General features: G+C 30.4%; 1 pseudogene; it reads right to left on the reverse strand.

The window, feature by feature from the left end:
- Positions 1-2,734: 2,734 nt before the first annotated feature.
- The window catches only part of LOC132299849 (putative disease resistance RPP13-like protein 1), a 53,949-nt pseudogene continuing 30,278 nt past the window's right edge, over positions 2,735-26,405 (reverse strand).

A 26,405-nucleotide genomic window follows, 5' to 3' on the forward strand; every position in this document is an offset into this window, starting at 1 on the left:
CTCGGTTTAAGAAAAATACCTTGAGCATCGAAAGAAAGAAATGCAAAACGAATAATATTTACACTGACTGGACAGGTCGTGACAATGTATGTCCGAGTAAACTATGGATTATCAATATGTTTTAAGTGTAAATTTAATAATTGTATTATACAAAAGTGCTAGTGTGTCCACTGTCCACTAACTGTAACATAAATGAATCCCACCAATTCAGTCAATTTTTAATTTAGCCCTTGACTCTTAGTTCATGACTCTAACCTTCATTTCATTGACACTTCTTTTGATTCTCGCATTCCCATAATAAGATTGCAAAATGAAAAGTTTGCAGCCTTTGTCAGTACAAGCCTTTTAGAGTTCCATGAATTCCAGAATAGAAAGGTAGTCCTCAAATGATATGAAAATGTATCATGTATTCATCAATATTTATCTCTTTGTATTTTCTTATGTGACCAGTATGCAAATATTAGGGAAAGAGGAAGATCAAAGTTGACGTGGATATTGGTTGTGCTAGTGATGAAGGATATGATGCATGTAGTTTGACCCCTTAAATAGAACAGAGTTGAAACATAGGATTCATGTAGCCAACACCAAGTAGTTGTAAAAAAGGCTTGGTGGTTGTAGTTGTATTACCAGTGAGGTATGCACAAATTGAGGTCTAGGATCGGTGATAATCTGAGCTATTTTTTTCCCGATCTCAGTAGTTTGGGGTTTCCTGCTGACCTTCTTGCTAAAAGTAAAAATTCATAATATGTGGTGTTACAATCGTTTTCTTTGTAAATTTTCTACACCCTTTTCTAGGAAAACCGATGCATGTCAAGTTTGTTCTGCTTCTTTATTTGTTAAACCTTCTGAAGAAACCTCACCTCTTCAAACCAAATTTTTTTTTTTTTTTCCTGAATGATGCATGATAAGCGTAAGTAATGATTCTCTAAATGCAATGCAAGATTGAATATTGAGAATAAGAATATTAATAAATTGCTAGTCAAACTGATATTCCAAGGAAAATTTCCAAAAAGATATCTTAATCAGGTAGAATGGTGTTTATGAAACGTGGTTCGTAGTTACGGTATTGGTCGCGGTCGAGATGTAATGGATTCGGGATGAATATCGGTGTAAACCGATCGAATTGGTCGAACCTTTGAAGAAGGGTTACGAACCGTCCGCCATGCTATGAAATGCATAATAGCTAATATAGTGATAGCCAACAGGTCAGTGGTCTAGCGGTACCAAACTCTTACTTCCCAAAATGATATCAGGTGTTCGAGTCTCGGTGGAGGCATGTGTGTGTGAGTACTAATTAAGAAAAAAATATATATAATATAGTGACAGCCATTTCCACTTACTTTGACTTGTGAGGTATTAGGTATTAAACTCAAAATTAAATGAGAGCGAGAGAGACCGGGGAATTCTAAGGTCTTTGTATTTGTACAGATATCACTTAAATTCTCATTTACATGGAATTGCTCAGAAATAAAAAGCTCCTTTTTTTTTTTTTTTTTTTTAGGGGTACTAGAAAATGAACAATTTATACAACCCATATCACTTCAACCTTTCTATCACTTGAGCACAGATAAACAGATCTACTCTAATCCTGCTAAACTTTTTGCACCTGGATCCTCTGCTATAACAATTCTCTGATGTAGTGGTGTGCTGAAAACAGTTTTTTTTCTTCGTAAATGGTGTTGAACACATTAATTCTGCTTTTATGAAAAACCCTACAGCATGGTGCTGTAACAGCAGATGATCCGAGCTACAACCCTTGTACCAGTTGAGTTGAGACCGGAAGCACACAGATCATTGCAAGCCACTTGGTGAGTGAAGGCTGAACGGTGTCGCACACTCGTGCAAAAAAATCATGTTTCTCCACAGAACCAATGTCACAGCCCTTCTTCTGCCCAGTTTGAAATTACTGGTTTTGTGACTATATTTGCGATTTTGTGGGTTGACTCTGTCTCTTTTCTTTGAAGAACTCCCTCTATTTCATTTTGTGAGTCATGGTTTCCGAAACCGATATTTAAAGTGAGACGGAGGTAGTAATAAGATTGTCCCGTAGACACCACCATGAAACCAAGCATTAAAAACTTTACACTAGCGGGATCCCTACCTAGAAGAGGGTCAAATCATACTTTTTCATTACTACTTTGACACCACCATGAAAGCAAGTTCTGTACTGATTACATATTCCCATCAACAAACCACAAAAAAAAAAAAGAAGGAAATATTTGATGTAATATCATTATGGAACTATTCCACTTCTGAAGAGTTCAATCAGAAATGTTTTATTTTTCGTTGGTTAGAAACACTGGCACACATTTGTACCTAACAAGAGTAAAACCCTCATCTTCCACTTTCAAAAGTAGAGGAATGTTGCTGGATTACAGACCTTGGCATACAACCAGCAATTTAAGAAGAAGAAAAAAAAAAAGAAAAAAAAAGATAACATTTCATCGTTGAAGCAAATTAAGAAGTACAAATTCAATTCAGCCATTACATTACACAACAGCCCAACCAGCAAATGTCTCCCATGCCTAAGGAGTGGGCATCACTTACAGTCTTACAGTACACTACACAACTTGATAGATAATTTCACAATAACTCAATAACCAAATGAAAAATACTGGACAGCCCAGCAATATATATATATATATAAGTTCCATGATTTTGTGATTCAGCATTAGTTTTCCAACACAGTATCCATTAAAATCCACATGTCCCCTGCCAAAAAAAGAAAAAAATGAAAAAAAAAAAAGGGGCATCCATGGGTTTTGTCAGTCAAGAATGTGAAAATTATAATACCCAGTAACAATAAAATAATTAATAATAAGAATTGAACTCAAAACACCCCATAGATGTCTGTTACCATATTGTAGTGGCTTTGGCACAATTTTATATTTCACCAAAAATGATTCAAGAAGAAGTCTGCATGTGTTTTGAACATATGCTAGTCAATTTGCCTACCTCATTAATTTTAAATCGGTCCAATTTTTATTTTTATTTATTATTATTATTTTTTTTAACAACTGAATTTTAGATGTTGAAGTTTTGAGCAGTATTTATAGATTGAGCATTTAAAAAAATATATATATATATGTCTTAGAAAATAAAAAATGAAGGAAAAAGAGAAGAGGATTTCAATAAAAAATTATAAGAAAACAACTTTGGATAGAAAGCAATTAACAAGGAATAGAGAACATTGAGAGGATCCGTGATTTGGTGGCCTTGTATAGTCACAAAGCTGCCCACAACAACTTATTCCTGTACCCGTAACATAATAGCACTTCCACCACGTACATAATAGAAATTCAATGAATAGAAGCACTTCCACAACAACTTATTCCTGTACCCGTAACATAATAGAAATTCAATGGATAGAAGAAAGAAACAAGTTTGGTTAAGTTGCAGGGAGTGTAGAACAAGTACCTGATTCGGTTTTTCTGGACGATTACAAACCACTCAATCATTCTCACTCTAAGTTTATTATGTCTTGTCCATAATCGAGCTGTATGCGGCGGATTCGGGAAATCTTGGACCAATCTTCCCCTTTCTCCCTTTGGCAACGTGGTTCCAGCAATGGACATTCTAATATCCCCAGGTAAGAGAGGGAGTTGGGCAGCCCCTCTTCTGGCAAGGACTGGAGCTTAGGGCAATCATAGATGGATAGGTTTGTAAGAGAGGTGAGGTGTTGAAGGCCCTTGTGGTTCAGTGCTTTCAGATTTGAAAGGTTCCAGATGTGAAGTCCAGTAAGAGTGGTGGGCAACAGGCACTCCTCCGGAAATGACTCCAACTCTTCTTCTTCATTTTCACTTTTGATCCAGAATTCTTCAAGAGATGGGAGTTTTTGCTGCAAATCCCACCTCATCCGGCCCTTCATCAGTTTATTGCAATTAATGATACGAAGTCTCCTTAAGTTGGATGGCAAACCTTCGTCTGGAAATGATTCAACTTCCGGACATTCTTGTATCTGAAAAGTATTAAGAGATTGGAGGGTGTGCATTTGATGCGGTAGCCGCTTCAGATTCTTGCAACCCCAGATTCTCAAATCCATGAGATTGGGAATGGCCAATAATCCTCCTCCATCTCCACCACCATGGGGAAAGGATACCATTTTAGGGCAATTCACTATTTCAAGCGTTATCAGATGTTGAAGCATGGTTGGGATCAAGAGCGTCTCCAAATCCATACACGACTGGATGTAGAGATCACGAAGCTTTGGAAAGAAGCCTAACCACAGCGACTTGAGAAGATCACAGCTTTCATTAATACTCAAAACTTCAATGGATGTGGAGTAATTATACTCCTTCATCTCCTCGGACAGGGGAAACTCTAATCTCCTACAGGAGGAGATGTCAAGTGTTTTCAATGTAGCGATGGGCAAAGACACCTTAACAAGAGATGAACAATTAAAGATGTGCAACTCTTCAAGACGAATATTAATGATTTCCTCTGATGGTACTGTTGCTGCTGCTAGTGACTGTAGAGCTTTACAACGTTTGATGCCAAGTTTTTTCAATGTAGCGATAGGAAAAGACACCTGAAGAAGAGATGAACAATCAGAGATACGCAACTCTTCAAGACAATTGTTGATGATTTCCTCTGATGCTAGGGACTGTAGACCTTCACAACTGCTGATCTTTAGCGTCTTAAGCTTCGGCGGCAGCCCCATGTCTGGAAATGACACAAGCCTCGGGCATTCCTCTATCTTCAACCTTTCAAGATTTACTAATCTGCACAACTCCTGTGGCAATTCCTTCAAGTTTGACATCCCTGAAATCTCCAATTTCTGTAGAGAAGACAGGTGTTGCATTTGCTGCGGCAATTCCGTCAAATTTGGAATATTTGGAATCTTCAACCCCTGAATGCAAGGAAGTCCTTGCAGTAACAGCCTAACTTGATTGGATTCGGAAATGTTAAGCTTTGTTAGGATTGGGGAGCGGATAGATAATTCACTGGTCAACTTAGGACAATTGTCTATAGAAAACTCTATAAGCCTAGAGAACTCTTCAATCCCTGATGCATCCCATTCCTCCCACTCTGCCATTTTATGAAACCTTAGTGTCTCCAAAGATTTAAACGGTTTGATTGAAGAAGAAGCATTCCCATACAGCTCCCCACCGACCTTCCTTATTGCATTCATGCTTTCAATTGTTAAATATTTTAGAGAGGGTAACTGCCCAATTGACGGCAAAGAAGAGCAATTTTCACAGCCTATAAGATCCAAGGACACCATGTCATGAAACAAATTACCTTTCTCTAACCAATTTGAAAATCTTGTGCCCCCATAGTTAATGATATGGAGATGCTTCACTCCCGCATGAGGATGTAGGTTGTCAAGTACAAGTTCTTCATTTTGTAAATTGTGAGTATGGCTGACCCATTTCAGCTCTAACCCTTCAAGATGCTCCTTTCCTTTTAGATTAGCCTCTGATGCCTCCGGACCACTGGTTACGTTTTGAAGCTCTGAAATGCAGAGTTGCCCCCGAAGTTGACCGAGTTCCTTCAACCCACTAAATCTTGACCAACCATCCTTGGCAACAACAAAATCTGTTAGATGTTGGAGATCTTTCAATATGCTCATTTGAGTTGGCATCCTAGTCAATCTAGTTTTTCGGATATCAAGATAGCGCAACTTTACTAGTTTTCCTATGTTGACAGGCAACTCAATAAGATCCCCACAAAATGACAAATCTAATGTCTGTAAGTTGCACAACGTTGTTACTGTACCAGGTAATCGTTTGAGTAGAGTCCGAGAGAGATCCAAATAGCGTAAATGTATCAAATTTTCAATCGATTGAGGCAGTTCATGAATCTTATATCTTGACAAAGATAACACCCTTAAGCATCTCAAACTTGGTAACATATCATGTAGGACCTTACTGCCCAAGAAAAAAGACCGTCCTTCACTTCGAAATGATATGAAACTCCGTAAACACTTAACCTCATTAATAACCTTGAATTTCTCAAATGCATCAAATTGGCACTGAAGATATGAGAAATGGCGAACTTTTTCACATATATTATGAAGTGGTTTGTCATCATCCAACCTAACACAGAACTTCCCAGATATATCTTGAGCTAAATCATTGAGTAGGTCATGCATTACAAAATAGGAAGGACTGTCACTTAATCTCTGAAAGAATGACCTTGATAGTAGTTCATGAAAGTAGTCATTACCTTCTTCCATTGAATTTTTGCTTTCGGGCTGCTGCGGCACAAGATCTTCGGCTATCCATAACCGGACTAATTTCTCCTTCTTAAATACGTAATCTTTAGGAAATTTCGAACAATATGCAAAGTATCGCTTTAAATACGAAGGAAGATACTGATAGCTCAATCTTAGAGCTGGAATAACGTTTTTCTCCTTCAAACCCCATATCTTGCTTTCCAGTATTTTTTTCCACTACTCAATATCCTGATTGGACCTCAAGAGACCCCCAAGTGATTTTACAGCTAAAGGCAGGCCTCCACACTTCTTCACAATTTCTCTTCCAATTTTCACTAGCTCTGAATTAGGCCTATGATCTCCATTCACAAATGCATGCCTTGCAAATAATGACCAAGAATCGTCAACCAACAGTGGCTCCAAGTGATGACTAGGAATGGCGCCCATTACTGATGCAACCTTTTCACTGCGTGTTGTTATCATAATCCTACTTCCCTGTGCTCCACCAATGAAAGGTTTTCTTAAGCGGTCCCAGACATTATAATCATCGTTCCAAACATCGTCTAAAACAATAAGAAATTTTTTGCCAGTGAGGCTCTCTTTCAACTTGATTTGAAGCTGGTCAAGGTTGTCGATGTCCTTGTTTGTTCCGTTAACATCGTCCAAAATTTTCTTTGTTATCTTGTAACTATCAAATGCATCGGAAACGCAAACCCATGCTTTCAAATGAAATTTGTCCTTTACTTCAGTGTCATTGTATATATGTTGAGCAAGGGTTGTCTTTCCCAAGCCACCCATTCCAACAATGGAGATCACAGGAATCTGATTCCCAGTTGCAATATCGTCGGTCAACAATTTCATTATATCCTCTTTGTCTTTGTTCCTCCCATAAATCTGAGACTCATTTACCAGGGAAGTTTCTTCTCTGTTGTTTGGTAAGTGGGAAGTTCCTTGTCTTCCAACATTCTCCATCAAATGAAGAGAATTTTTTTGGTTGATGAACTCGTCCAACTTACTGATGACCTTTTTCATCATCGACTCTATAGCATTATCAGAATGATAAGCAGGAGTCGAGACAAAACAATTAATTCGTAACAGAAATTGCTTCATTAGATGGAGAAATCGACGAACAATACTTGTGCTGCTTTGGGTTTGGGGAGGATGATGATCATCAGCTTCCAACTTGTGCCTCAAGGCCTTGGTAGCTATCTCGTCCAGTAAGTCGTCAGCTTGGTAGACAACATGTTGAAGCTCGTCCAGCCAAGCTTTCACTGCCGGGTTGGTAATCTGCTTGTCCTCGGCATCATCCAACACTACTTGAAGGGCCAGTAACTTTGTCTTCATATTGCCTATGAGTCCATCATCAAATTTTTGTTTGGAAAAGAAGCTTATGAACTCCGGAGAAGCCAGACGATCAAACAGCACGTCAAAGGAAGCCGAGAGAAGTGCTCCAACCACCATTTCAGCCATTTTCTTGTTCTTTAAGTTGCTGAGTAAAGCGCAGAATAGAAGGAAAGAGTGAGAGTGCAAGCAGAGTAGGTATGTTTGCACAAATATGGATGCTGCAAGCAATACTATTAAAGGTCCCCCCACACGGCTAAAAATTAATGAAACTATTTGATTGTGCATTTGGGTAAGTTTGTTTCTTTTTATTTTTATTTATTTTTTTTGGTTTAATTGAGATGTGAATAATTACTCTGTACTGAACATGAGTGGGCAATCATAAAAACAAATTTGAAAATATATTTCTATAGTAATAATATATTGGCCACAATCGTGTTTTTTTTTTTGGTTATTATTATTATTTTTATTATTATTTGGTTATTATTATTATTTTTGTTAAATTGATATCGACGTGAATAACTTACCCAAAAAAAAAGATTTCGATGTGAATAACTATTCTGTACTGAACTTGAGTGGAATCATAAAGATATCGAAAATATATTGTAATAATTGACCACAATTGTTTAAGATTCTTTTTAAAAATTTTATTTTATGGTGATCATAAAATGAGGATTTGATAAATTAGACAAAACTTTAAGCTACATTTTGTAAATTTCTTGTTAGTGGCTAGCTAACTTAAAAATATCAGGAAAAATCTCTTCAATCTTCAATTTTCTGCTTTTGTTACATTGGATACTTAGTACAATGAATTGCATAAAGCTCAAAAACGAGCCAATTTTATACTTTTTCTTTTTCATTTTTTCATAGTTTTGAAATTTTTGTTACATATATTAAATATAAAAATAGAAAATATAATGAAATTATAAAAAAAATATGTTTTACAAATTCAAGAGTCCTTGTTTTAAAAATATGTTTATTACATTGGCCGTGAATAAAATTTTAAATTTACCCCTTTGATGAGGTCCACCCATTTTTGGAAAATTGAGACTTTGATAAATTAAAAATGTTATAAAAAATAGTACATTAATTTTTAAAATGAAACAACAATAATAAAACAATCGAAAATAGAAGATGGATTATTAATATGAGAGGAAGGAAATAAATAAATAAACAAAATTGTATAATAATATATTTTTAATTATTTATTTTTGTAAGGAATTCTTAATTTCTTATGATCATGATTGCAAGAGAATTGGAGGATGCATTTGCATTCATTCACATGGGCATGTGGGGACCTCTGCCCATCAAAAGCGACAGTGTAGCTGCCAGGCTGTACTAGATTCATTTCACATTTGACTTTGTAATAATTAGACCACAAAAGCTAATAATTTGTGCTGGGAGGCCATTGGCTCTTCTCATATGTTTTTATTTTTCCTATTATAAAGATAATTTTCACACTGATAAATGCACTTCACTTGTTTGTCTTTAATTTTCGTAAGCAAATGACAAAAATATCCCTAATTCTTATACCCTTGAACTAAATCATCAAGGGTTGATATATATATATATCACCAAACTATTTCAAGGTTAAAAGTTTAAGGGATTCTACCAACACCCAAAAAAAAAAAAAAAAAAAAAAATAGTTATATGAAGTCGATTATATATACTATTATGATATGAGGAACCAGTAAATTTTAATTAGAGAAGAAAATACTAATAATAATATAGTAACAACAAATATTAAAATTCAATAAATGAAAATTTAATTAGAGAACAAAATTAAAATTTTAAAAAGTTTATTTAATAATAGAGTAGTAGAAAATCTAATTAGTGAAGGAAATATATACAATTAAAAAACTAAAAATACTAAAATTCAATAAAAAGAAATTTAATTGGAGAAAGAAATATATAATATTAAAAAACTTATTTATTCTATTGAATAAAAGGAATTATAATTAGAGGAGGGAAAGAATACTGAAATTCAAATAAAGAATATATAATTAGAGAATGAAATATATAATTTATTTTAATAAATACAAAACAATTCTAAATCAAAATATACCAATAAAATAACAATGCAAAACTTTTAAATACACACTTTCACTCATGTGCACCGCACATATGTAAGTGATTATAATTGAAATCAAATAATGTTGCATTTTTTATAGTAACATTTAAAGAGTTTAATTTATTAAAAGAAAAAAAATCTAAAAATAACATGTAACAAAATTTTCAATACACACATATTTATATATATATTAAACAGCATATTAAATTTCAAACTTTAAATAATTTAGTAAAAAACTCTTTTTTTCTCAATTGTCTCACACCCTTGCAACTCCATCTCTCTCTCTCACTTTATGCACTTTTTTTGTTTCTGTTTGTCTCTCACCTTCCTATCCGAAACATAATTTTTAGGTTTGCATTGAAGAAACGTATGAATTAATTTGTTTTTTCCCTAAGTGAAAATATAAATTAGTTATGTATTCTCTCTCTGGTAGAGATCAACCTCTCCTTTTTTTTTCAAAAAAAAAAAAAAAAAGGAGGAAAAAAAAAATGATGATAAGCATTTAGTGTTAATTAAATTACATAAGATAGTTAATAATATAAAATATTTGCGTTCTCATTCAAGATTGGCAAAGAAAATAAAAAGAAAAAAAAAAGATGGAAAGGATAAGCAAATAAACTACGGCTAATAATACAAAATAGGGACTTGAAAGGGTAAATGTAGTGAACTTTGAAAAACTTAATCATAAATGCTTCAAATATTGTTTTGTGATTAAATTATGATGTGGTTACAACTTATTACAATTGTTCTTTTGTGATAATGAAAAGTTTATACTATTTAACTACATGCCTTTTGGTATCAGGAAAAAACCTCTTCAATAGTATAACCACAAAAAGGAATCAAATTTTACAAGAAAACAAAAACAAAAAAATAATGTCGAAGGTAAACTCCCAAGAATCATATTCAAACAAAATAAATTAAAGAATTAAAAATTCTTTTAAATTGAAACCTCAAAAAATGACAGCAAAAATAAAATCAATAGAATCATATTTGAGTAGAAGAAATAATTCTTTTAAATTGAACTCACAAATGAGATTTATTGGAAAACAAAATGTGTATTTTTAATGATCAATGTACCAAACACTTAATCAGTTCACAACTTGTTATAAAAAAAATAAAATAAAATAAAAATGATCAGGGAAATTTTGAAAAATAATGTAACTTTTGATAATAGGTCACATTCAATAAGGGTTTTGGGGAAAATAAAATGTTGAATTCTCATTCTAATAGAACAGATAAAATTAGTAAAAAATAATATAGAAAAATATTTTAAGATATTGTAATAATTGGCCACAATTATTTAAGATTCTTTTTAAAAAGTTTATTTTTTGGTGATCATGAGGTTTGATTGTAACTTTAAGTTAAATTTTGTAAATTTCTTGTTAGTGGCTAGCTAGCTTAAAAATATCAGGAAAAATCTCTTCAATCTTCAATTTTTTGCTTTTGTTACATTGGATCCTTTTTATGGTGAATTGCATAAAGTTAAAAAACGAACCAATTTTATACTTTTTCTTTTTCTTTTTCTTTTTCCTTTTTTCAAAGTTTTGAAATTTTTGTTACATATATTAAATAAAAAAATAGAAAATATAATGAAATTATTAAAAATATATATATATATGTTTTACAAATTCAAGAGCCAAGCTGGCTTGTTTTTGAAATTGAGATTCAAAATTAATTTTCTAAACTTGTAAAGAATACTAGTTGAAATCCAAACTATGTATGCATAAATCAAATTCAAACTATCTTGAACTCAACTTGGCATGACTTAAAATATATATATATATATTCAAAATCATTAATATATCGTCTCAATAAAATTATCAACTAATGAAAATACAAACCCGTATATTATTTATATATATATATAATTTTAAAGAAAAAAGTTCAATATGGACTGAAACATCACTCCACAAGTTTAAAAATAAAGCAAGATTCCAATCTGACTACTGAAAGAGATTTGGCATTGATATTGGCACATCGAAGCCAATAAAAAAAATACTACGTATGTTTTACAAATTCAAGAGCTAAACCAGCTAGTTTTTTGAAATTGATATTCAAATTTAATTTTCTGAACTTGTATAGAGTACAAGTCAAAATTGAAGTACGCATAAATTGAATTCAAATAATCTTAAACTTGGCTTGGCATGACTCAAAAAATATATATATATATATATATATATATATATATATATATATATATATACATATAATTACTAACTAATGAAGATACAAACCTATATATTCGAAATATATATATATATATATATATATATACACAATTTTAAAGAGAAAAGCCCAATATGGCATGTGTAACATCACTAGTCTAACATTAAAGCAATTATTTGTTCGGCTAGGTAGAAGAAGAGAATAAACTTAGGAGAGAATGAAAGAGAAAGTTTAATTGTTTTTATCATTATATTCAATAATATTTAGTGCTAAACTCATAAAACTCTTACTATTTTTAATTTTTGATCATAAAATCTCAAACTGTTTTGAAAAACTCCAGTACTATTACAAAATTATCACATTGCCCCAATTCTGTTAGTTTGGGGTGTTAAAATTGCACGTCCTGCTCACTTGTATTGGCAAAATATTTTTAGTGACAAAATTACTACTGCAAAACACATGTGCCAACCATGTGTTGATACATTTTTTGTTATTCGAAAAATGCCCCTAAGCATGTTAAATAATAGAAGGCAAAGTTTACTCATTCATGAAAATGATTGAATTAAAATTTTAAATAATTTATGACTGAAGACATTAAAAGAATATTTTTTAAAAAAAATTACCATCAAATTATGTATTTCCTTTTAAAACACAGATAATTCCTTTCATTTTATTTATTTTTTAGAAATATAATAAATCTAACTTTGAAAATCTTATTCCAATTGAGTTTTGAATCAATAGTTTTTTTTTATATATACTATTTTTCAAAATAATAAATAAAGTTTTGTAATTAGAGTTTTATTCTAAATTAAGTGGTTATCCAAAATCAATTAGTTTTCCATTTAAACATATTTGAAAAACAAAATATTAACTATCCTAATTGTTGTCAATTTTTACATCTAAATTGTGTAGTAATTAGTCAATTTTAATGACTTATTTAATTTTTTGTTTACCAAATTGTGAATTATACAAAAGACTTTTTTATTTAAATTAAATGAACTAAATTATAATTTAACACATAACGTAATATTCATAAGAGAATTGGAGGATGCCATTCACATTCACATTCACATTCACATTCACATTCACGTGGCCATGTTGGCACCTCTTCTCATATGTTTTTGTTTTTTTTATTAAGAAGAAAATTTTTGCAGGGATGAATGCGCTTCACTTGTTTGCCTTTAATTTTCGTAAGCAAATGACAAAAATATCCCTATTTCTTATACTCTTAATTATAAAGTTAGGAACAATAATGTCATCTTGTTTAAAAATAAAGTATGGTCATATAATAAAGTGTAAATGTTGTCTTTCTTGAATAAAAGTATGGTCATATAATAAAGTGTAAATGTTGTCTTTCTTTTATTCAAGACAGGGTTTATTAGAGAAGATTATTAAGAGAGAACTAAAACATCAAGGGTTGATATATATATATATATATATATATATATATATATATATATATATATATCATCTTTTGCCAAACTATTTCAAGGTTAAAAGTTTAAGGGATTCTACCAACAACAAAAAAAATAGTTATACAAAGTTGATTATATATACTATTATGATATGAAGAAACAGTAAATTGAAACTTCAAAAAAATGACCACAAAAATAAAATCAATTGAATCGTATTTGAGTAGAATAAATAATTTTTTTATTTAAAAATAACTTAATCAATAACCATAAATTGGACGAAATATATTTTATCAAATTTAACAATAAAATAAAAATTTTAAAATAACTAAAAAGGTAAAATCAATAGAATCACACTCAAATAGAATAGAAGAAAGAATTAAAGATTCTTTTAAATAAAAAACTTAAAAATAACATAAAAAAAAATAAATCAATAAAATTATACTCGAATATAATAAAAGAAATAATTTTAAAAAAAACTTAATCAAAAACTCTAAATTGGACGAAACATATTCCATCAAAATTCACAAGCAAATAAAAATAAAAAATAATTAAAATCAATAGATCGTACTCAGATATAATTAAAATTCTTCTAAATCAAAATATTGAAAAATAAGGAAAAAAAAAAATCAATAGTCAATAGAAAAGAACAAAGAATTGAAAATTCTTTTAAATCAAAACTTTAAAAATAACGGCAAAAGTAAAATTAGTATAATTATACTCAAATAAAATTTAAAAAAAAAAAAAGAATTTTGTATAAAAAAAACTTATTTAATTAATAAAGCAATTTTTGTATAATTAAAAAAAAAAAAAAAACTTATTTAATAATTTTTTATAGCATTTTCCAATTAACATTGGACAAAGTAAAGCTACTTTGGATTACGGGTCCCTCACAAAAGCATCATGAAAGAAAATACTCCAATAAGTCTAATATGGTTGCTGCAATAACACGGGACAATGTACCTTCCAAATATATATAGCTCCACTATTAAGTTTATTATTAAAAGTACAAAAATTGTTTTCATCAGTATATTAATTTATTTAATAATATAGTAATAATAATAATAATAATAATAATAATATAATAATAATAATAATAGAAAATATTTGAAATTCAATAAAAGGAAATCTGAATAAAAAATATATATATTGAAATTCGATAAAAAGAAATCTAATTAGAGAAGAATATATATAATATTAAAAAAACTAATTAGAGAAGAAAATACTTATAATAATATAGTAATAGAAAATATAGAAATTCAATAAATGAAAATCTAATTAGAGAATAAAATTTATAATATTAAAAAAATTATTTAATAATAAAGTAGTAGAAAATCTAATTAGCAAAGGAAATATATACAATTAAAAAACTAAAAATACTAAAATTCAATCAAAAGAAATCTAATTGGAGAAAGAAAAATATAATATTAAAAAGCTTATTTATTAAATTGAATAAAAAGAATTATAATTAGAGGAGGAAAAAAATACTGAAATTCAATTAAACGATATATAATTAGAGAATGAAATATACAATTTATTTTAATAAATACATAAAATTCTATATCAAAATATACCAATAAAATAGCAATGCAAAACTTATATATACACACTTCCACTCATGTGCACCGCACGTGTATAAGTGATTATAATTGAAATCAAATAATGTTGCATTTTTCATGGTAACATCTAAAGAGTTTAATTTTAAGAAATAATAATAATAATAAGAAAAAAAAAAAAACATGTAACAAAATTTTCAATACACACATATTTATATATAAAATAAACAGCATAGAAAAATTCAAACTTTAAAGAAATTAATAATAAACTTCTTATATTATTCTTTTCTTTATCTTTTTTTTATTTCAATTTAAGCAATTCTCTCTATTGTCTCGCACCCTTGCAACTCCATCTCTCTCTCTCTTACTTTATGCACCTTTTTTTTTTTTGGTTTCTCTCACAACGTCTCTCACTCTTTCGTAGAGATTTATCTCTCATTTTTTTCAAAAATAAAAAATAAAAATGATGATAAGCAACAATATTTGATGATAAGATTGTACCCTAACCGAGACATAATTTTTTGCTTTGCATTGAAGAAACGTATGAATTAATTGAAAAATATATATATTATGATGCAGATTACATAATATATACAAGTAATATGCATTACCTAAGTGGAAGTGGAGATTCTGAATTCTCTGTTTGTTTTCAGGCTTATACAACAATCAACAAATAAAGATGTGTCTGCAAAACAATAATTGAATAATTAGTATAAATTCTGACAAGAGAGAGTAGGAGATACCACATATGAAATGAAATGAAGATATAATAAATTCACAATTCAAATCTTATATATACTATAATGAGATTTATAAGAGAAGATTACTAACAGAGAACTAAATCACCAAGGGTTGAGATATATATATATATATATATATATATATATATATATATATATATATATCATCTTTTGCTAAACTATTTCAAGGTTAAAAGTTTAAGGGATTCTACCACTCAATAAAAAAATATATATATATAGAAGTTATATGAAGTTGATTATATATACTATAATGATATGAGGAAACAATAAATTTTAATTAGAGAAGAAAATACTAATAATAATATAGTAATAGAAAATATTGAAATTCAATAAATGAATATCTAATTAGAGAACAAAATTTATAATATTAAAATTTTTATTTAATAATAGAATAGTAGAAAATCTAATTAGCGAAGGAAATATATACAATTAAATAACTAAAAATATTAAAATTCAATAAAAAGAAATTTAATTGGAGAAAGAAATATATAATATTAAAAAACTAATTTATTCAATTGAATAAAAGGAATTATAATTAGAGAATAAAATATATAATTTATTTTAATAAATACATAACAATACTATATCAAAATATACTAATAAAATAATACAAAACTTATATAAACACACTTTCACTCATGTGCACCGCACATAATTGAAATCAAATAATGTTGCATTTTTTTTGGTAACATTTAAAGAGTTTAATTTCTAAAACAGAAAAAAAATAAAAATCTAAAAATAACAAAAAGGGAAAAATAACTTAAGATCAACATTTAAAAATTGTGATAAGCATTTATGTATTCTCTCTCTGGTAGAGATCTATCTATCCTTTTTTTTTTTCAAAAAAAAAAAAAAGAAGAAGAAAAAAAAATTGATGATAAGCATTTAGTGATAATTAAATTACATAAGATAGTTAATGATATAAAATATTTGCGTTCTCATTCGAAGATTGGCAAAGAAAATAAAAAAGAAAAAAAATTGTAAAAGATAATCAAATAAACTATGGCTAATAATACCTGAATCTCGATTTTATCTTGCACATATAAAAGGGAAAAAGAACTTAAGATCAACATTTAAAAATTGTGTTATAGACAAGGTTATATTAGTAGAGTTATTTATATTCAAATGTATCCTTTTATAAAGGATAAAAGAAAATTATATGTATACCCGATAAAGCTCTCTAATAAAAAAATGCAGTCACTATGGTAGTTAATAAAAATGGTATCTCATACCAGCACAATTGTAATATAGGAAATTTAAAATCAAACAACAAAATCAAGCAGTGAATTATAATTTTAGAACACCTACCGGGAAAAATAATAATAATAATAAGCAGATTACATATTATACACAAATAATATGCATTACCTAAGTGGAGATTCGGAATTCTGTACTTGTTTGGAGGGTTATATGACAATCAACAAATAAATAAATTGTGTCTGCAATACAACAGTTAAATAATTAGTATAAATTCCGAAAAGGGAGAGTAGGAGATAATTCATATGAAATGAAAGCAGCGTTTGTTTTGATGTAAAATATTCTTTTTGAATTTTTTTTTCAAGTAAAATATTTTTTTATTTTACTTTATCGGTATTTGCAAAAGATCTATGTTGAGATTGAGGTCATCTGCATCGGGCGGGACATGTAAAATTATTTGCCGAAAATTTATGAATAAATTATTTTTATTAAATTTTAATTTTTTTTTTCTTTGTAAATATTTTTACGACAACCAAATACTCAAAAAATAAAAATATATTTTTTAAAAAATATTTCACGTCTAGACAAACGGAGTTGAAGATATAAATTCATAATTCAAATCTTTTGTAGATAAACTGATAAATATATAATGCCAAATCGTAGCGAAGTGATGGAGAAAACCCAATTGTTTACACAAATAGAACCCAATAGCATTAATTTTGACGCAGGAGTATGGTTGAGGTAGGATAGCTCAATTGTCAAAGAATTGTAAAAAATTCAGATCGATTTGTTAGACAGGATTTACGTGACACAAAAAGACTAAAAATATTTAGTAGTGGGCTATACTGACTCATTACAAAGCATTGAACTCCTAATTTTCTTTCTTTAATTATCTTCATTTTCTTTCATCTATGGAATTTAATTCCTTCTTTAATTATCTCCAATTTTTACTCCCTAAATATCTCTGATCTCTATTTTTTGTCGTCTAGACTTAAACAAAGGAAAAATATATATATATATATATATATAGAGGTTTAATTGATTGTAAAATAAGAGATAATAAGAAAAGGTAAATGAAAGTCAAAAATTAAAAGGTTAGTACCCACAAAATCACTTTGAACTCTATTAACATTTAGTACTCACATCCATTCTTTATAATACAATTTAATTTTATTAAGATAATTTATCATTAAAAAATATACAAAAGTCTCAACAATCATTTTAGACTCCATTAATATTCATTTTTTTTTGTAATACAATTTGATTTTATTGAAATTTTATAAGTAAGCATCATCACTAACAATTAATCAAATCTCTCTCTACAATTACACGAAGGTAGAAGATGGATGAAATAATCAGAGAAAAACTGAAGAGAGAGAAAGAGAAGGAGAGAGAAAGAAAAAAAAAAGGAAAGAAAGATAAAGATTGGACTCATAGGGTGAAGATGAGAAATGATAGTAAAAAACAAAAGAGATAAAAATTTAATAGTTATTGCTTTAAATATTGTGACATCCACATAGATTAGGTAAGATAAATTAGTTTACTTCTTCTGTGCAATTATCATTTCTCTTATATATATAATAAACAGCATATCAAAATTCAAACTTTAAATAATTTAATGGCAAAAGAGGTAAAATGAAAAATAAAAAAATAATAATAAAAAAACAACTCCTAAACTATACTATTATTGAATTATTTTTAAAAACAAGTTGTTCCCTTGAATTATACCATTATTGCAAAATGCCCCTTTAAAGGCTTCCGGAAGCTAAATTCCGGCCAACAGATAGACACAATTACTAATATGCCCTTCCTTAAAAATTTATTATAAAAAGTGCAGCTAACAGAGGCATCGATAACTAATATTCTCTCTCTACAAACTATCTCCTCTATCTGGCTAAAAAGTGCAGAACCGTTCCGGCCAAACTATTGGTATATTAAGACATCAAAAACAAGTGTAACTGAACCAACTGAACATTTCAGTTTAGATGCTTTTGATGGTGCTGATGAATTCAGTGTCATTCTTTCAATTAGGCAGATCTTGATATAGACAATGTTATATTAGTATAGATATTCAAATGTATCCTTCTTATAAAGGATAAAAGAAAATTATATGTATACCCGATTAAGCTCTCTAATAAAAAAATGCTGTCACTTTGGTAGTTAAAAAAAAATGCTATATCATACCAGTACATTTGTAATATAGGAAATTTAAAATCAAACAACAAAAGCAAGCAGTGAATGATATTTTTAGAACACTACAGGCAAAATAAATAAATTGCAGATTACATAATATATACAAATAATATACATTACCTAAGTGAAGATTCCGAATTCTCTATTTGTTTTGAGGCTTATATGACAATCAATGAATAAAGAAATTGTGTCTGCAAAACAAGGAAGAGTAGGAAATGCTAAGGAAGAAAAGTCTTGGGCTAGATTGAGATACCACACATGAAATGAAGATATAAACTCACAATAGCATTAATTTTGACGCACAATAGCATTAATTTTGACGCGGTAGTACGGTTGAGGTAGGATAGTTCAGTGTCAACAACTCGTACAAATCCAATTATTTAATGACAAAGTAGAATCATTGTTAAAAGTTTAATTTACGTGTGTATTATGGTTCGTCATATCAACGGACATTCGGTTCGTAATTTTTTTTTAAGGGTCCGATATTGTTCCGCACATCATGAATTACTCCGTTCGGCCAGTTTACATTTACATTCGTCTGAGCCTGTTATACCGTAATTGCGACTGATATTACAACCGTGAACCATAGTGTTTTTCTTTTCCATTGAATTGAGATTGTGATTGTGTGTTTATTTTGTCCAGTATATGGAAAATTTGGCAGAAGTTTGCAATTTACCATCAAAGTACCTGTCCAAAAAAAAAATATTTATGAAAAGAATTACCTATCATAAAGAGCAAGTCGGAGACGTCAATGGATTCCCCACACCCACCAATAATGCGACCAAGTCCATGGACCCAAGAAAAGGGACCTTTCTTGGAGGGAGGACAAAAGCACATGCCAGGTAATAAATACATGAACTACTAACAAACTTTTAATTTCCCAAATTAAAGCATTTATTTATGTTTTTGGGTCACATAAACTAAGCAATTCTACAATTTTGGACCGTCATATTAGTTATTTCAAATTACAAGCGGCCATTCGGTTAATATAAATTACAGCGAATACAAAATTTGTGCTATGCTGAATAATATATTCAGCTTCAATTTGTAAAGTATCTCTATTAGATTTTCGAATTTCGAACAAAACGCAAACAAATTTATCCAAATTTGGCACGTTAGTGTTCTTGTATAAGTCCAAAATTCATGAACGATAATAAAAAGAATAGAGGTGAGTAGATTCCAGCAAGGATGAAGGAATGACGGCGAGGAGAAACTGAGGACGCGAGGACTGTTGACGACGATGAGTTTTGATTCGTTGTGGTAGAGAAGTATGGAGAAGATACGAGGTGGGTGTTGACCAGAGAGTTGGTCAGCGATGATGTGGATACGGTAGCGGGACGACGGTGTCAACCTTGGTTCCTGATCGCGCCGGCGATGGATACTCATGCTCTAACCGGTGTCTCCGACGATGATTGCGCCGCCAATGGACGACGAAACCAACTATGAACAATTGATTTGCTGATCGGCCGTAACCCTTAATCCTTTTCACCGTTTGCTGATTGCCCGTCACCCTTAACCCTTTTCACTGTCGTCACCTCCTCCTCTGCAACCCCTCATCGTCGTCCTGATAACCCTTGACCCCTTTTATTTTTTTAATATTATATAAATTTTTTGTACACATGATTTTTTTCTATCTGGCCGTGTCTGTGTCTAAAACGATAATTTTATCTTGTTTTATTTTTTTAATATTATTTTATTTTACTAAGAGGGTATTATAATATTTTTATATAAACAGGAAGGTATTTGCACTTGATTAAAAATAGATGGACGTTTTATATTACACAGAGATTTTTTTATATTATAACAATAGGGTTTTTTGCACTTAACCCCATTTTTTATTGCATTAATTAGTGAATGACAAAAAATAAAAATAAAAAACCAATTTTGTAGTTTTACTTTTTCCTTTTTTTCCAGAATTTTGAAAATTGTGTAACATATATTAAATACAAAAATTGAAATATAATTAAATTATATAAAAATATATTTTACAAATTCAAGAGCCAACGGCTTGTTTTCCAAAATTGAGATTGAAGTTTAATTTTCTGAACTTGTAAAGATATCCAGGCTAATACGCGTGAATTGAATTCGAAGATTCTTAAAATCATTTTGGCATGACTCAAACAAGTAGATGAAATATATATATATATATATATATATATATATATATATATATATATACCGTTTCAATAAAATTACCAACTTGTCAAGACACAAACCAATAATGAGATTGATATATATTAGAAAATACGTAAAACTATTCCATCCATCCAAAAAAAAAAAAAAAAGATAAGATAAATGGTATTTCTCACATTAAATTTAAAAACTATGATTTTTTAGTTAAAATCCCCTGTTGGCGTGATCATAAAATATTACGGAGTATATTCTTCTCTAAGTGATGAAATTAAAAAAAAAAAAAAAAAAAGAAGTTCAAAATGACTTCTGCAACATGACTACACAAGTTATGGACCAATTAAATGAGTAACTATTTGTTGTGCTTGTAGTGCTTGTATCGGGCACATCGCAAGTTCACAACCGTCCGCACTTATTGTGCACAGCAAATATTTATTCTTAGTAAAGAAACAATGCATTCACATTCACTTGAGCAACAATCTCTGCCCCATCGAAAGCGACAATACAACTACTAAATTCAGACATTGAAATAATTTATGGACCACGCAAAGCCAATTTCAACATTTATTGTTTGGTGATTATAAAATGAAATTTGAATCAAATTTCTAGATATGAGTTCTATCTTAGAGCAAATACAACTTCTATATCATAGAAAATAATTAAAAATAGGGTAAATTCAGACATTGAAATAATTTATGGACCACACAAAGCCAATTTCAACATTTATTGTTTGGTGATTATAAAATGAAATTTGAATCAAGTTTGTAGATATGAGTTCTATCTTAGAGCAAATACAACTTCTATATTATAGAAAATAATTAAAAATAGGGTAAATTACATTTACCTCCCTCCTAGTTAGCTAAAAGCTCAAACAGCTACCCTCAATTATTCAAAATATCATTTGCCTCCCCTAAAACAAACTTCCGTCAATTAATTGATGATGTCAGCAATCTAAAGTTACAGAAACCCCATATTGCCCTCCAAATATATATGAAGACCATTTTGCCCAAACAATATGCTCTTGCCAAAATGGAGCACACATTTCCCTCCACTTCTCAAGTTCCATCTAACAGCTTCATTTCCCTCCGTTTTCTATATATATATTAATGTATTATATTGTTGATTTTCTATATTTGATGATTTGAATTGCATTAAATATTTTCTACTTAATATATTGGTAATTTATATTGATTATTTGTCTTATTTAATTTGATTATTTAATTAATTTGTATATAGATAGCACCTTAGTTGAACTTGCCCCACTTGCAAAAGTTAAGTTTGCCACATATGGCAATTCAATAAAATTAGATCAACTAGTTATAAGTTAAAACAAAAACATAAAATAATAAAAATTCACAACAAGAGAAGAAAAACCAAACATATAATGAAAAGTCGTAATTAATAGTGAACATAATTTTCATTACATAATTTCATTAATAAAAGACCCAACAGGTTCTATATTTGTCATTACATAACTTCATTTCACCCAAAAAAAAAAAAAAAAAAGTCACTTGCATCCCCCAAAAAACACTGTACCACATCATTTGCAATTTTTTGTACCACAACGCAAAAAACCTAGGTTTAAGAGCTACACATCAGTACTTAAGTTTCATCTACAAAGTTTATAAACATAAAAGATTGTTGCAACTGGAATTGTCATATATTGCAGTGGCGTAGCCACATAGCGACAAGTGGGGGCAGCTGCCCCACTGAATTTTTAATTTTTTTTTTTAATTTTATATGCAAAGATTTTTATATTTGTTTAATTGTCCCCGCTAAAAGATTATATATATATTATCTTTCCAAAAAATATGATTTTTTTTTTTTTTTTTGCACTTTCTCAAAATATTATATTATTTCCCACTTTCCCCAAAAATACAAGATATTCTTTTACACTTTTGACTTTACCACAAATAAATGCGTTGTTAATTTCCATCACATTTTCAATCTTCAACATTTCTCTTCCGGCGAGTTTTCAATATTTCAAAAATTCACAAAATCCAAACAAATACTGCAGTGCGGAGATAGGTAATCTGATATATATATTTTTTATCTCTAAATTTACTATTATAATGCCATGAACATTTTGAAAACTCGACTGCGTGCTTTTAGAATATGAAAAATATTCTGAAATATTTAGTACTGTTTAATTTTTACATATATTATTTTGGTTCAAATAATATATATCTTCAGTGGGGGTAATTTTTAACAGCAATAATATATATAATATTTAGTACTGTTTAATTTTTATATATTATTGCTGTTAAAAATTGCCCCCACTAAAGGAAATTTCTGGCTACGCCACTGATATATTGGTTTGGCTTCAGGAGCTTGCACCATGACCAACATTGCTACCCATGGTTGAATGTGTCCTTCCTCTGCCAACTATCCTTCCATGAAAAGTTCCCCCATTGTGATATGTTCCTTAGGACTGAACAAGAGTTTATGTTGAAAACAAAAGAGAGTGAGATGGAAAAATATTAAGTTTCCAAGCTACTTCGAGGGTAGCAACCTCCACAAGACTTGTAAGTCTAATTTAATTCTTGCTTTCTTTATTCATGTCAAATTCTTAAATACAAGAAGGATAGAGTTTGTTGCAAAACAAACTTCTATTATCTAGGAAACAAAAAGTTAACAGAAGACTAATTCTAAAGGAGATAAAAAGAGAGAAAACAAGGAGACTAATTCAGCTGGGAGACTAATTCAGCTACAGCAAGGAAACTCTACTTCAGCTAGCAACCCCATTATGCACATAACAGTGCCTCCCCCTCAAAATTAACCTTGTCCCCAAGGTTAAGTTCTGGAAAACGCCTCTTCATATCTAAGAGTCGTTCCCATGTTGCACTGTATCTAGAAGTACCCACCCACTGAACTAAAATTTCTGTGATATTTCTTTGACCTTTGCGAACAATACGATGTTCCAAAATTTGAGCAGGCTTCGGCTCCAATATTCCATCGTTAGAAATTTCAGGAAGTGAAATTTGTGGTACTTCTTGATCGCCCAATTTTTTCTTCAGTTGAGAGACGTGAAAACCATTTTGTATTTTTGCTGAAGAAGGCAAATTTAATTTGTAAGCCACTGCTCCAACCCTTTCTAAAATCTGAAAAGGTCCATCATAACGAGGTGAAAGTTTAAGAGATTTTCGGACTGCTACCGAACATTGGCGATAAGGTTGAAGGCGTAAATAAACATAATCACCGATCTCAAAAGTTCGTTCTGTACGCCTCCTATCTGCAAAAATCTTCATGCGGTTCTGAGCTTCATGCAAATTCTGACACAACTTTAAAATTAAATCACGGTTCCTTAATTGTTCGTCAAGTTGTGGCAATGTGCTTGACCCATCTGTATAAGGAACAAGCTTCGGAGGTTTGCAACCATAGACTTAACATAGGACTCTCCATCCACATAGGACTCTCCATCTACAGAGTTGCACTTTACCTCTGTACCATTTGTTTGGCAAAAAATCATGTCTATACATACTGGTATTTATGTCCTTTTTGCAATGTATGGATACTGAAAACAGAAAAGGCTTTTGCCTCTTACGATTTTCGGATTTCGTGGTTGTGGTACTAATGTTGACGATTTAGGGTTCCGGTGATTATGAGAGGTGAGTTGTTACGGTAAAGGGGTGGAAATGGTTGTTTTGTATGGTGTCGATTGTGGGTGGTAATGGTGGAGATGCCGATTGTGAGTGGTGGCAAAAGGTTAGAGAGAGATGAGAGGACTAGTGGCGGCGGCCATGGTGGTAACGGTGCCGGATAAGGGCTACACACAAAGAAGAAGAAGAAGAAGAATAGGCAGTAAGGTTTGGTAGGGGTATTTTTGGAAGAGTAAAAGGGTAAAATGGGTATTATATTAATTGAGGGGTATTTTTGCACAAATTGAAAAGAATAGGGGTGTTGTTTGCACACCTTTTTAAATAGAGAGTAAAAGTGTTTTGAAAAGTATACTCCAAAGGTGTTTTTTGCACTTCCCCCTTTTTAATACCATATTTTGTTTGGATAGATATTGTGTTGTTCTTAGCTGGTTACTTTCTTCAAAAATGGAGGATTATATGAAATTGGTAAAGATTATAATTTTGTAGCTTTATGTGTTTTGACATTTTGTTTTTGTGTTGAAAATGTTTGATTGAATGCTTGAGATAGAAGAGTTATATGTTAATTTTATGTTTTCTATGTTAATTGTTGGCACCTTATATGTGTGGATACCTCTCACAATATGAATACTCGGTTTAAGAAAAATACCTTGAGCACCGAAAGAAAGAAATGCAAAACGAATAATATTTACACTGACTGGACAGGTCGTGACAATGTATGTCCGAGTAAACTATGGATTATCAATATGTTTAAGTGTAAATTTAATAATTGTATTATACAAAAGTGCTAGTGTGTCCACTGTCCACTAACTGTAACATAAATGAATCCCACCAATTCAGTCAATTTTTAATTTAGCCCTTGACTCTTAGTTCATGACTCTAACCTTCATTTTATTGACACTCCTTTTGATTCTCGCATTCCCATAATAAGATTGCAAAATGAAAAGTTTGCAGCCTTTGTCAGTACAAGCCTTTTAGAGTTCCACGAATTCCATAATAGAAAGGTAGTCCTCAAATGATATGAAAATGTATCATGTATTCATCAATATTTATCTCTTTGTATTTTCTTATGTGACCAGTATGCAAATATTAGGGGAAGAGGAAGATCAAAGTTGACGTGGATATTGGTAGTGCTAGTGATGAAGGATATGATGCATGTAGTTTGACCCTTTAAATAGAGCAGAGTTGAAACATAGGATTCATGTAGTCAACACCAAGTAGTTGTGAAAAAGGCTTGGTAGTTGTAGTTGTATTACCAGTGAGGTATGCACAAATTGAGGTCTAGGATCGGTGATAATCTGAGCTATTTTTTTCCCGATCTCAGTAGTTTGGGGTTTCCGGCTGACCTTCTTGCTAAAAGTAAAAATTCATAATATGTGGTGTTACAATCGTTTTCTCTGTAAATTTTCTACACCTTTTTCTCGGAAAACCGATGCATGTCAAGTTTGTTCTGCTTCTTTGTTTGTTAAACCTTTGAAGAAGGGTTACGAACCGTCCGCCATGCTATGAAATGCATAATAGCTAATATAGTGATAGCCAACAGGTCAGTGGTCTAGCGGTACCAAACTCTTACTTCCCAGAATGATATCAGGTGTTCGAGTCTCGGTGGAGGCATGTGTGTTTGAGTACTAATTAAGAAAAAAATATATATAATATAGTGACAGCCATTTCCACCTACTTTGACTTGTGAGGTATTAGGTATTAAACTCAAAATTAAATGAGAGCGAGAGAGACTGGGGAATTCTAAGGTCTTTGGATTTGTACAGATATCACTTAAATTCTCATTTACATGGAATTGTCAGAAATAAAAAGCTCCTTTTTTTTT

Source organism: Cornus florida, unplaced genomic scaffold (genome assembly GCF_030987335.1).
Source record: "Cornus florida cultivar Cherokee Brave unplaced genomic scaffold, ASM3098733v1 CherokeeBrave_3.0.0_Hap2_Chr03, whole genome shotgun sequence".
Lineage (NCBI taxonomy): Eukaryota > Viridiplantae > Streptophyta > Magnoliopsida > Cornales > Cornaceae > Cornus > Cornus florida.